We start from the raw sequence: 13985 nt of genomic DNA on the forward strand, positions 1-13985 counted from the left end.
AGAAAAGACAGAGGAGAGAGGGGGAAAGAGGGTGAGGAGCTGCAGGAGACAGGAGCCTCCTTGGTGCTGCTTGAGCATTTCCTAGCTCAGACAATCCCAGGGGAGTGAGCCAGCCCTACCCCTCACTATTTCTACTAGCACTTGTGGAGTCTAGGCCTATTGGTGTCATGACACCCTCAAGAAGTGGAGGGACACCAGAGCAGAGTGGGGAGGGACTACTCTCTCCTTCTCCCATGATGCGATGCCCCTATGTAGGGAGCCCCAACATTACAATGGCCTTCTTTGCTGCCATGTTGTATTGCAAACTCAGCTCTGTGTGAGGGCTGTTTAGCAATTCAATATATTTGCTAGAGAAAGGCATCAGCATTCTTTGTGGATGCTCGCAGGGCAGGATGTAGGGAGGGGGATGGGAACCTCTGAAGGTTTGCAATGTACATTGGTTTCAGATGTATTATTTGTATGCTTTGTGCAACAGTTTTATTTAATAATTAAAGGGTTAAAGATAATTGTATGATGCAGCACATGGTTTAATTAGAACAGCAGGTAACTGTTTGCCTGCCCTCCAGAGATGTTGTGAGTGTAATTAATTGTGGGAAGAGCTTGGATAGTCCTGGAAGGAAGGTACCAATGAGTGCCCAATATTTTTAATTCAGTATAATTAGTGACTATTAGTCATTAATCTTGGGTTGGCCCACCAATGGAAGTACATGCAGTTGACTCCAAAGCTGTAACCAGGGGGTTACATGGCCAGATATTTTGCCTTGATATCATGTTATATCTGCTGGAGTTAGTCGCACTTGGTGCCTCCTCCCATTGGTGCCACACAGTTGCAAAACTGACTGCTCGTCCTCCACTAGTGGGTCTGCCTCCTGGCTCTCCACTCCTGTTCTGCATCTGTGGGAGGGGGCTCTGCCTAGAACCTGCCAAAACTCACAGTTTTTGGTTTGCAAGGAAGTTTAGCATCAGAGGGGTAGCCGTGTTTGTCTGGATCTGTAAAAGCGGCAAAGAGTCCTGTGGCACCTTATAGACTAACAGACATATTGGAGCATAAGTTTTCATGGGTGAATACCCACTTCATCGGATGCATGTAAGCAGTAAGTAAAATCCAGGGATAGTACAGTGATATATTTGTGACCCTAGAATATGGCTGCCTAAAGTTTTCCATTATTAACCTTTTTCCAATACTTTTTTTCTGAAGAGCTCTAAAGCCTCCGTGGATTGCAGCAGAAATGTGATATTTTGTAGGCAGGGAGATTCCTTTACTACCTCCATGGAAATCTATTCAGATATGGCGAAATTATCAAAAAGCCCATTTTTCCAGTTGTTTTTCTCAGCAGAGCTTGATACAGGCTTATTGCTTTAAAAAAACCCACCCCAGATATTCTCCGTGCAATGCAGATGCCCTTGCTTCACCCTGGCACAGGAAACTTTAAACACTTCAACTTTGGCAAAGATCTAAGTAACTGAAAACAAGGACATATAAAAGAAAGTGTCGAGCAACCTCAACCTTAGATGTTGCTCCCTGTGCCACCTATAATGTCGAACTAATTTTAACAAAGGTAATAAAATATTTGGTTTATATTAAAGAGGGTGAAAATCTGAAAGGTGAATTCAGATAATATGTTATAAGGCATAAACAACCACAGGGTCCGATACACCTTAATTTTATTATTCTTAACAATTACTAGTATTATTTATTGGTATTTTTAAACATATGATGCAATCCGACTATCTCACAAATAAAATGTAGAGATTACACAACTCCTGGTACCGTACCATGTAGAGCAGTTTGTCTTAATATTGATTTAATAGTTATCAACATTATTAGTAATACATTAAGCAAATTAGCCAAATGACTTCCTTGCAGCATGATGAACTATGAAAACCATACAGAGTCATCAAAGACTGTGAAAGGATTTTACATAAATGGACATTTCTGCTGGCAGCTCAAAATGCTGACAGAAAACACTGCCTGGGAGAAGGACACAGAGTTGTGTCAAGCTGGCCAAGGACTGCACCGCAGAGAGGACTATAGAGGTGTCCCACAGAAGTAAATTGCTGATCAGAGTTAAAGCAGCAGGTGTTCATTATATGTTCCACGATATTTTACGCAAACCTCTGTGGCCTAACATGTTTTACACAATCTGAGATGGCACAAGATATTCCAGAGAGAGAAAGTAGCAAGATTTCCAACGTCCAACCTGTGGTAAGGCAGTTCAGATTTTCCCCACAAGCAGGGTTCTTTCCGATTGGCCCATAGCAGCTTTCCCAAGAAACCAAGCCTTCAGCAAGTGCATTAAACAGGCAGTTTGGGTCAAAGCATCACTCTCTGAAGATCTAATATCTGGATGAGAGAGACAGCAAGTGTGATTGTCGTCACCTGGCTACTGAGAGTGCCTCAAATCTGGTAACTACTAAAGTCGCTTCCATTATACTCACTCTTTAAAGTCTTTATAACTCTTCCTTTAAAGTCTAGGGAGATGATTGTGAGATGCAGAAAGAGAAGAAGACAGCTGTGATAACCCCTTGAGTGAATGAACTACCTGAATGAACTTTCTAGCTATCTCAAGAATCCATTTGGAGCCACTGTGATGCAAGGCTGGAGAACGTGCCTTCATGCCAGTTTTAATGGATAAGTACCAAATTCCATGCATTTTGTTTACTCCAATAAAAACTTGGTTATTTTAAAGCTATCTGAGTTAAAACCATCAGGATAATCTCAGTTATCTGAATTCCCTTTATCCAGAAATCCTAATTATCCGAATGCACAGTGGGTCCCTCCCGTAGTGCTGTGTTAGTTAATCACCCTCTGATGAACTAACCTTAGGGCTGTGGGAGCTGCGATCTGGGAGGATTTCCAGAGTTAGCGATGAAGACAAGGAAAAAAGGGAAGAATTAGGGAGAAGGTGGGAAGGAGAGAATAGGTGGGGAGGGAGAGAAAAGCAAACAGACAAGAAAGAAACAGATGAAGGGGTTAAGGTGAAGACTGAAAGGAAAAGGGGTCAAGGAGAGACAGGAGAAAGGGAGAGACAGGACAGCAGTTAAGGGAAAGAGAACAGGGCAGGAGGGAGGGGAATGAAGAGAGACAGAGGAGGGTGGAGGAGAGAAAAAGATCAGTATTTCCCAATGACCTATAAATACAGGGACTTTGTCTCCTCTCTGTCTTTGTGTCTCTTCTCTCCAGTGACACTGAGTTCCTGACCAACCTTCACCCATGAAGATCCTTTATCTGCTCTTTGCTGTCTTCTTTCTGGTGCACCAGGGTGCAACAGGTAAGAGGTAAATGAAAATGAGGGATGATACAGAGGGGTATCTGGGAGCACATACTAAGGTTGTCTAATCCTTTCTATTAGAAAAACATTTCTGATGTTTTCTTAAGAGCTCTAGCACCTCTTCAGTTTGCAGACAGTACATGAAATTTGAGAGGAATTATCCTGAGGTCAGGGATGTGTCTTTGCTGCCCCCGGTGAAAATCATTGAGATTTGACCGAATTATGACCAGTGGGGAGAAAAAATGTTTCCATCATGTTTTTCTCAGATCTTTTGGAGGGTTGCTGCTTTTACTGCTCCACAGTCTACCAGCACTGCATGTGCTCTTCCTGAAATCGGAAATCACACAATTGATTAACTGGATGGGATACAGACAAAATGAACTCATGCCAACCCTGTTCAATATACCTTTGGCCTAGGAGAAGGTGCGTAGGTCTGGGAGCTAGAAGACTGTAACTTACAATGTATCATCTGCTGGCTAGTGTTAGTAATTCTATGCCTTTCACAACTTGTATTATGAAGTCAGGCCTCCTGTGCCACTAAGACGTTACACAGCTGGGAACAGAACCAAGGTCTACAAAAAATGGCAGCCCTTCATCTCAGTGTCTTAGCCCCACTCTCTCTCAGAACCTACCACAACTATGTGCTGTTAAGGAAAAGTTAGCACATGTGACTCCATTTTGGTTTGGGGCCCACCATTGTCTAAAAGCAAGCATATCATACACCAGGAGGAGTGATCCTTAGATACTGAATCCCTGTGAAAATCCTCCTCCTTGTCTCCAGCCTGCCTTGACTCCCAGTATTTGTTTTTTGTCAGTCTCTAACTCCCTATCTCTTGGCCTTTGATGTGAGGCCTCCCATCCTGATAATAAAAGTTACTGATGCATGGCTTTAGGACCATGCTGTGTAATTAACATACTGGTTTAGCACGAGGAATGCACCAAGCAGGGATAGGTGGTAGATAAGAAAAGGGTTTGTTTATTGGCTAAGGTTTCCGATGCACGAGGGCAACATGCTTTGCTAAAAAGTATATAACCTTTGTATAATCTGTATTCAGCGTCCCCTCCTGGCTAGCAGGGGGGCACCACGCTCGAGCGTAATAAACTTAGTGTCTTTTGGGAACTCTGCAGTTGTGGACTTTGTTTATGTGCCTCAGCCTAGATTTGAACTGTGCGTGACCTATCAGGTATAATTCGCAGCATTGGTGTGCGTGTCCTACCAGGTGTAATTCGTAACAGTGCTTAGCTTTGTTCCTAGAAATGATATCATCAGCGTGGGACAGTGTTTGCAGCTGTAACGATGTACCCGTTTCAATTGCCCAGTGACCGCCAATTAAAAATGTTCTAATCTAACTATTCTACAAGCTTTGACTGTGCACATTTGGGCTGCATTTTCAAAACAACAGGTCCTACGGGTATAACCGGAGAGTGGCAATTGGTCATCAAGAAACTATTCCTAAGTGACTCTTCAGAAAAAAAAATCTACAGTCTCACAGACAGTCAAACTTTCAAAGGGGAAGGGACTTTTTCAAGCCCTTCTCTTTCAAAAAAGCTGTAGTCATCCAAACCAGCGCTGAGCCAGTTCAACCGTACTTAGCCAAATTGCATTTATGATACTGCCTGGCACATCATGGTCAGAGCCAGGGGGAATCAAACTCACAGCAGTAGCCACCAAAGGAAGGTGGAGATGTGGGCAGCTACTTGCTTTCCACTTGTTAAAGGCATGGGCAGCAAAGGATGTCCATGCTCAGGCTGCAGATTGGAGAAATATACCTCCGAAAGCCAGCGGCTGATTTAATTAACTCACTCTGTTCCCTTCTTAGTCAGCCACTGAATTTGCACAGAACTACAACCATTCAAGTAGTAATGAAGCTGTGATAAACTTTTGCACTGGCAAATAATTGGGCTGACTTGGACAAGTGAAAGTGAATAGGAAATGCCTGTCATCCTGGAAATAAAGCCCTTATTTGCCCTGCTCTGCAGAATGAGGGTGACTCTTTTTCTTTCTGCAGAATTCTCCCAGGCTCAGAATCTCAACAGGAGATGTATACTCCGGGGGGGTACCTGTTTCTATCTGAGATGCCCCCCTTTTGTAAGGACACTCATTGGAAGATGCTTCAGCGGTGGTGTTTGTTGTGCAAGGTAAGTTCAGCATTCTACAAGGCAGACATTGCAGTGTGAACAGAGGAACAGTTGTTCCTCTCCTTCTTACATCCAAGCTGTTTAATGCTCTCGGAGGCTCCGCACAGATGGCCCAGCCCAGAGGCAAAAGAGGCTTCAAGCAACATCTGTGCTGCCCACATTCTAGGCCACCTGAGAGCTGGACTGGCCCCAACATGTATGAGAACCATTCCTCTGGCTGCTCTTACATACAGCAGCCTTACCCAGGCTGCCTGTGGGCGACTCCACAGCATGGAGCAGCCCAGAGTCTCTGTAATGCTCAGTGCTACAGGGATTGCCCCCAGAGACCTGACATCCTCCGTCAATGTCTCCAGCACCACCCCAGCTCCAATGCTTGCAACAGGGACAGCAGAGGCCTATTATGGCAGCTGTGAGTTGCTCATGCTTTGGGAAAGTCTCCCCCCTCCAAGTCCCTTTATGGTTCTTGTACAGTCTCCATATGCTGCTGAAGTTTCATATATGGGCAGGGGTTGGCACCCAAACACCCCATTGTCTACATTGCTTTTATATTTTAGAATAGGGAAGTCAAGTAGGAAAAACAAAAATCTGGAAGAGTGAGTGCAGACCCTGGGTCTACTTTGTATCAGTCTGCAGAGGAAGTGAAGGCAACAATTAGAAATAAAACAGTATCTATACCAAATGGGAAACAGGGGAAATAGATAATAGTCAATCTACATTAGAAGTGATGAAGTTTAGCCTTGTGAAAGGGAAAGCTAAGGACATTGTGGAAGAATCCATGGCTGGCAGGGCTAAGAATAAAATGGCATTTTAAAAAAAAATCTAGAAGAAAAGAAATCCTAACAATCATATGGGGCCATTCCTAGATGGCGATAAAATTGTTTATAATGAGGCAGAAAGGGCAAAGGTTGTTCCATTCTGTATTTGGAAAGAAGCAGGCTGATGCACTAATAATACGTGAAGATGGTGACTACTATCTATCCATTAGAAAATAAGGAAGATGTTAAATAACATCTGCTAGGGATAAACATTTTTAAATCAGCAGAGCTGGATAATTTCCATTATGGAATCCTCAAAGAACTGGCTGAAGGGAGCTCTGTTGCATTGACCATTGGTAACAAATTTTGGAACATTGGGGAGATTCCAGAAGACCAGAAGAGTGTTAATGTTCTGCCAATAGGTAACAAGGGCAGGTGGGATGGTCTGGGTAACAATTAGTCTGACATCAGTTCCCAGCAAAATAATGGGAAAATGACTCCATCAATAAAGAATTAAAGATTAGGAATATAGTTGATGTCACTCAGCAGGTCTTTTAGGACATTAGGACTTGATAAACAAACCTAATGTAATTTTTAGATGACATTACAACCTTAGTTGAGAAAGGTAACTGTGTACGTGTAACAATTGTTATTGCAAACAGTTTGACTTAGCACTGCACATGTTTCTGAGTAAAAGCCTAGCACCATAGAACCTCATTAAAGCACACATATCATACAATGCACAACCTAAAATAGTTGTCAGTGGGGATTCATCATTGTATGTGGGTGCTTCCAGTGACTTGATTAAAGTGTATAAGTGTAACCCACACACCTCCTGGGTGAGGTGTTCTGTCCCATCTAGTGGCACCGAGACCACTTAGAGAGCAGTTAATGAGTCTGCTCTACAGCCTTAGCTAACAAGCAGTTGGCTTTTAGCTCATGCGGTAGAGGCTCATGCACTAAGCTCCAGAGGTCCCTGGTTCGATCCCACCCGCCAACGACCGGGGTTTGTGTCGGCGTTACATAAGCACAGTCACAGGGAGATAATACCAGGTTCTCAAGGGTTCTTTGATCTAGCAGAGAAGGCAGAACAAGATCCAATGGCTGACAGCTGAAGCCACACAATTTCAAGTTAGAAATAAGACACAGATTTTTAACAGTGAGGGAACAAACAGCCAAAGGAAATAGTGTATTCTCCATCTCTTGGTGTCTTCATATCATGGCTGGATGCCTTTCTGGAAGAGAATCAAATACATGTTACTGGGCTAAATAGAGGGGGTAACTGGAGGAAATTCTATGGCATGAGGTCAGACTAGATGATCAAATGGTCCAAATTCTGGGAACAAAATGGCTGCTGTCTGCATCAACAGAATATTTATAAGGCTTTAAAACTGTAAAGCTAAAGCTTTATGACAAAGAAAAGCCTAAGAGTTTGGAGGTTACTGACACCTGAGGGTGAATGTAAGTTTGTGTTGTGCAGGAAAGGTAAAAAAGTAAATAAGGTAAAGTATTTTCAAACTATTTAACTCAAAACTGGCAGAACATTGTAATTGGGCGTGTGTCTCAGTCCTCACTCAAGTCCACACCACCAACCCAGTGTGAAAAATATTCAAGTGGAAGCTTACACATTAATTAAAAGTGCAGCCAGACAGACACAATGCAGCATTTCACTGGGCTTCCGTATGTTATATGTGGGTCCAAATGTTGCAAGTACTAATGCACATCAGGAGCTGGATTAAGAGTATCATTGTTCATGGGTGTGACATCTTTCAGACTGGAGATGCTGTAGAACACAGACATGTGCTAGGCGCTATCTTGCCCAACAGATTGGGAATTAAAGCAGAAACCTCTGAAGTAAATCACAAGAGGGGCTCTCTAACTGGGCCTGTAACAGACTCCCATTCTCTGTAGATCAGGCACAGAGGGGACATGTAACACATGCTGACCAGTGGGTGAGACCTGCATGCTATTGGAAGTGCTCACTGTTCCATATAAGTAAAACAGCACCAATCCACCCAGGATTTAGAGTAATTTAAGAGCAGATGAATCTTTCAGTCCTTAAAGCAGCTCAGCACAGATTCTTAGCCCATGATCCCCCCCCCCCTTATGAAGACAAAGGGAGATAATTATAAAAATCTTGGTGATGTCAATGCAGGGGTGAAAGTAACTTAAAGGACTTTCCGGTACGCCAGAGTCCTGAGTGGGGCGTGGCCTCAACCGGAAGGGGCGTGGCCTCAACCGGAAGAGGCGCTTTAAAGGGCCTGGAGCTCCGGCAGCTGCAGAGCTCCCGGCATTGTAAATCCCTGCTGGAGCCCGGTTGCTGGAGCCCCAGGGCTCTGGCAGCAAAGCTTGGGCGGGGATTTAAAAGGTCCGGGGCACCTACCACTGCAGGGAGCCCCGGGCCCTTTAAAGCGCCGCCCAAGCCCCACTGCCGGAGCTCCAGAGGTGATTTAAAGGGCCTGGGGCTCCCCGCAGTGGCAGGAGCACCAGGCCCTTAAATCACCACCAGGGAAGCCAGTCCGGCACAGCGTACTGGCTCTTGCCAGTATGCCGTACCGGACCATACTGGCTTACTTTCACCTCTGTGTCAATGTGAACACTATTCATAAGTGTTTTTTTAATGTTTTAAACATCAAAGTTTAGATGGTGTAGAGAAAGTAGATAAGGAAGTGTTGTTTACTACTTCTCATAACACAAGAACTAGGGATCACCAAATAGAATTAATAGGCAGCAGGTTTAAAACAAATAAAAGGAAGTATTTCTTCACACAACACACAGTCAACCTGTGGAACTCCTTGCCAGAGGATGTTGTGAAGGCCAAGACCATAACAGGGTTCTGATAAATTAATGGAGGATAAGTCCATCAATGGCTATTAGCCAGGATGGGGAGGAATGGTGTTCCTAGCCTCTATTTGCCAGAAGCTGTGAATGAGTGACTGGGCATGGATCATTTGATGATTACCTGTTCTGTTCATTCCCTCTGGGGCACCTGGAACTGGCCACTGTTGGAAGACAGGATACTGGGCTAGATGGACCCTTGGTCTGACCCAGTAGGGCCATTCTTATGTTAAGGTTGCTATAGAAAGTTAATTTGGCAACTTTGCATTTCTCTAGCCATTTTTATTCCTGCTTTTATTGTTTTAGACCATATCTGTCATAAATTTTACAGGAGGCCTAGTTTGGTCATATTGTTGTATCAAACACAGCTCCCCAAGAAGGAGTTGGGAGGATGAGAGATTTTCTCCCCCTACTAAAACACCAGAGAAACAGATTTAGGGCAGGAGATGTGAAGCTGGGAGTCCCTTGGGGTTGCACAGTGAGAACCAGAGAGCTAGGCTGGAGTGGCCCTAGTATGCAATTGTCCTTCAAACAGAGTCAGCCTTCAGTGAGACTTGGAATTTCCCTTACTCTTAAAGGATGAAGTTATTTATCACTGAATTAATTAGCTCTCATTTTAATTTCAGCTGTGCTCAAGGTGTCTTTGATAGAGCAAATGTACCTGGATGTGAGTTGTGTTTTTCGGCAGTATAGTTTTTATAGGCAGCCTGTTCGCCTGTTTAGATACATAAAATTATCCCTCTTAAAATTCTGTAACAGTATGTTGCAGTAGGGAAATGAATTCCCTGTGCCAGAGTTAACCAGGAACCCCTTCACACGCCACACAGTGACTGGGGGATTCCACTTGTGCCTCTTGATTTGAAATCAAACTTCATATTATCCCTGTTCTACAGGAAAACATTAACAAAATCTGATTCTCTTTTTTTTCCTACAGGGGACTGTGATTCTGATTGTCTAGGCAGGATATCTGGGAATCTGGGAGACAGCCACTTGCTTCTAAAATCATTGGATCCTACTTCAAGGGAACTCTGAAGTACTGTTTGTTTAGGCTCTAAAGAACCTTATGAGCTGAAAAAATTCCAGAAGGGAGACCTTGTATCCCCCATATAAGATTTGTTACTTTTCTTTTAATAAAAGCAAGATGGTTTGAGATAACCTTCCTGAAGTGTGTGTGTGTGTGTGTGTAGCAAAGGATCTGTTTCTATAATTTGTCTCTGTGACGGGTTGGATCACAGAAACCCCCTTGGGGCTACCAACTGATGTGCCAAGACTACTTCTGCCCCTGCTTTCCCTGCCCTCCCAGCTTGGGACTTCAGTGCCCTGCCTGGTTTGAGCCAGGCCTGCTAGCCTGCTGCAAACCCAGACCCAAGTCTGAACCATGCCCCCTAACAGCTGTAGGTTTAAACTGAAAGCAGCTTAAGAAGTGTTCCTGTCTTTAACACTCAGATGCCCAACTCCTAATGGGGTCCAAACCCCAAATAAATCTGTTTTACCCTGTATAAAGCTTATACAGGGTAAACTCATAAATTGTTTGCCCTCTATAACACTGATAGAGAGGTATGCACAGCTGTGTTGTCGCCCCCTGTCCCCAGGTATTAATACATACTCTGGGTTAATTAATAAGTAAAAAGTGATTTTATTAAATACAGAAAGTAGGATTTAAATGGTTCTAAGTAATAGCAGACAGAACAAAGTGAATTACCAAGCAAAATAAAATAGAACACGCAAGTCTATGTCTAATACAATAAGAAAACTGAATACAGATAAAAACCTCACCCTCAGAGGAATTCCAGTAAGCTTCCTTTTACAGATTAGTCTTCTTCTAGTCTGGGTCCAGCGATCACTCACACCCCCTGTAGTTACAGTCCTTTGGTCCAGTTTCTTTAAGATATCCTTGGGGGTGGAAAGGCTATCTCTTGAGCCAAGTGAAGACAAAATGGAGGGGTCTCCCAGGGGTTTAAATAGACTTTCTCTTGTGGGTGGATACCCCTCCCTCCCCCTGTATAGAATCCAGCTACAAAATGGAGTTTTGGAGACACTTGAGCAAGTCACATGTCCATGCATGACTCAGTTTTTACAGACAGCCATTACCCATCTGCTATCTTGAATGTCTCCAGGAAGACTTCTTATGTGGATTGGAGCCTTCCAAGATCCATTGTTCATTAAGAACAATGAAAAATCAATCAGGTTCTTAAAAGAAGAATTTTAATTAAAGAAAAGGTAAAAGAATCACCTCTGTAAAATCAGGATGGTAAATACCTTACAGGGTAATCAGATTCAAAAGACAGAGAATCCGTCTAGGCAAAACCTTAAGTTACAAAAAGACACAAAAACAGGAATATACATTGCATCCAGCACAGCTTATTTTACCAGCCATTAAACAAAAGGAAATCTAACGCATTTCTAGCTAGATTACTTACTAACTTAACAGGAGTTGTAAGGTTGCATTCTTAATCTGTTCTCTGCAAAAGCGACAGACAGACAGACAGACCCTTTGTTCCCCCCCACTCCAGATTTGTAAGTATCTTGTCCTCTGATTGGTCATTTTGGGTCAGGTGCCAGCTTCTTACCTTAGCTTCTTAACCCTTTACAGGTGAAAGGGTTTTGCCTCTGGCCAGGAGGGATTTTATAGCACTGTATACAGAAAGGTGGTTACCCTTCCCTTTATATTTATGACAGTAGCATACAACATATTCCAGTTATGTCATATATACATTCATCAGCATATTTCCATAAAACCTTATGGAGTGCACCATCACAGTGTCCTTTAGAGAGCCATTTAGTTTTTCTTTTTTTAAATTAAAAATAAAATGCCCTTAAAACATCCCTCTCACATGTTGTTTCAACACCTGGGTATTTTTAGACCATGGTCCACATATCTCTGAAGGTTTCAATGAGCTCCTGTGGGTAATCTCTATTTCTTATTATTGTTACAAATCCTTTGAGCTTGTTGGTATCGGGGGGCTGGGTTCAGGTCACAGACTGACTGTACAGTGTGTCACACCCACCATGGAGTTCCATGGCACCTTAGACACACACACCCCTCCCTCCACACCTCTCTGCTCCAAAACCTCATCTTCTACATTGGGGAGAAAAGGGAAATCAGGCCAAACTGCATTCAGGTCTCATGCCTGATTCACTTCCCTGTTACACTGACTGCTGTAAATCAGGATTAACTCCACTGAAGCCATTATTGTTACACTAGCATAAAACCAGTGTAATTGACATCAGAATCAAGCACAGGATTGTCCATAAAAAGATGGGAACTAATTTAGGAAAGGTAAAAATTTCTGGTATTCCAACTGATCCCATGATACCCCTTTTAGCATATAGTCTTCTTTGTTAGCCTGAGATAGAATTTGGGGTTTGACCTTTTGCTACTCTTATATCTTATACTAATACGTGTGAAGAACAATGAACAAAGAAACTGTGTGTTGCATTTCCCACAACCAGATGGGACTTTTAGTACAATGGGAAGAGATAAGGGATAGATCAGTTAAAGTGTTACAGGGCATGGTGGGAATGTAATATATGAGCACACCCGGGAAGGCTGCCTGGCTCTTCTCACAAGCCAAGGTCAAGCAACCAGTTAGGAGGGGCAAGGGGGGAATTGAGGGGGAAGGTATAAAACACTAAAAGCCAAAGAAAAGCCTGGCCTTGGCAAGAAAACAACCCCACTCCTTACCCCTCCCATGGGGTACAAAAGGGGTGGGATGAAGACCACAGACCAATGACCCCCCAAAGTGGAACATGACCATAAGTTGTAAGGGGTGTGACTGGGGTGTGCACTGCAGGTATATTTGGACCTTCTAAGAAGAAGGAGGTGGGAATAGGGAATAGGGAAATGGGGACACAGGCAAGGCTCTGCGGCATGAGAGCTGGGAATGGGATGCTGGGAAACAAGGCTCTGCGGTGTCAGGGTTATGGTATACATGCTTGCTGGAACTAACCCCAATAAACTTTGTATTGCCTGCACTTCGAACTACTGGTCTTCTGTTTTCTGTCTGCATGACGAGAACCCGGGGAGAGGGTGTTGGTCCTGCTTTGAGCAGGGGGTAGGACTAGATGACCTCCTGAGGTCTCTTTCAACCCTAATCTTCTATGATTCTATGAAGGGAAAGTCCTCCAACAACTTCAAAATTAATTTCTGATTCCCATCTTCACGTTTCCCTGAAACTCACCTCTGTCATTGGACCATGAATCAGAAATTCCCGGTAGATTTTTTTTCACCCTTTAGACGTGTGGGATTTACATTTGAACATTTACAACAGCTTTAATTTGTCAGAGGCTGTCGCCATTCTCCAGTTGTCTTCGTTGTTCTGTCGCTAAAATCCAGCAGGCGGCACTGTGAGACAGCAGGTTCCTACTTGAAGGAAGATGTTCAACTAGAGGGAGCACCTTTCTGATGCTGCTGTCATGGAGTGGTTGAGAGTCAGGAGTGCCAGTGAAAGACACTTTGGAAAGGTTGCTAGATCATGGATGATGAGCCCTCTGACCTCTCCCTTCCCCAACCGTGCAGAGCTTATCAACTCTGGCGTCCGCGTAAGGGTGTCTTTAGACTGGGGCTTGAGGTGTAATTTCCAGCTCAGGTAGATGCACCTGCACTAGTTCTGCTTCAGCTAGGGCACAGGAAGTAGAAATGTAGCTGTGGCAGCAGTCGCGGTGGAACTGGCTGGCCAGCTGGTGTGTGATCCCTTCTGAAACCCGACACGCCTACGCAGGGCGGCTAGCCGAAGTTACATCTCTGCCTCCAGCATAGCCATTCGCTTACGGACAGTTGGATTTGCAGGAGGTGGGGACGGGGTTTAGGGGGTTTGGGCAGCTAGGAGTGGTTGAAGCTGTTCTTGGGGTGTAGGGAGAGTTTGATAGCTCAGGAGGTGGGGATCTAACTCCAGAGGGTGCTCAGAGGCTGTGGTCATGTCAGGTTGAAATTGACTTCTTCTCCAGGTTACATCTCAGGTATCTTGCTGGCTTGAGGGCT

The 13985-nt window shown here is 43.9% G+C and overlaps 1 long non-coding RNA gene across 6 annotated transcripts; it reads left to right on the top strand.

The window, feature by feature from the left end:
• Window positions 1-1006: 1006 nt before the first annotated feature.
• On the top strand, window positions 1007-10147 carry LOC140908112 (uncharacterized). Of its 6 annotated transcripts, none has more exons than XR_012157763.1 (5): window positions 2300-2407; window positions 2472-3279; window positions 3539-3695; window positions 5282-5411; window positions 9939-10147. It is a non-coding gene; the product is annotated as an uncharacterized lncRNA (long non-coding RNA). The 6 variants fall into 6 exon arrangements; XR_012157762.1 differs by having other exon boundaries at window positions 2472-3272; XR_012157766.1 differs by lacking the exons at window positions 2300-2407; window positions 3539-3695 and adding an exon at window positions 1007-1094 and having other exon boundaries at window positions 2472-3272.
• The last annotated feature ends 3838 nt before the right edge of the window (window positions 10148-13985 follow it).

The sequence above is a fragment of the Lepidochelys kempii genome, chromosome 3, assembly GCF_965140265.1.
Source record: "Lepidochelys kempii isolate rLepKem1 chromosome 3, rLepKem1.hap2, whole genome shotgun sequence".
In the NCBI taxonomy this organism is placed as follows: domain Eukaryota; kingdom Metazoa; phylum Chordata; order Testudines; family Cheloniidae; genus Lepidochelys; species Lepidochelys kempii.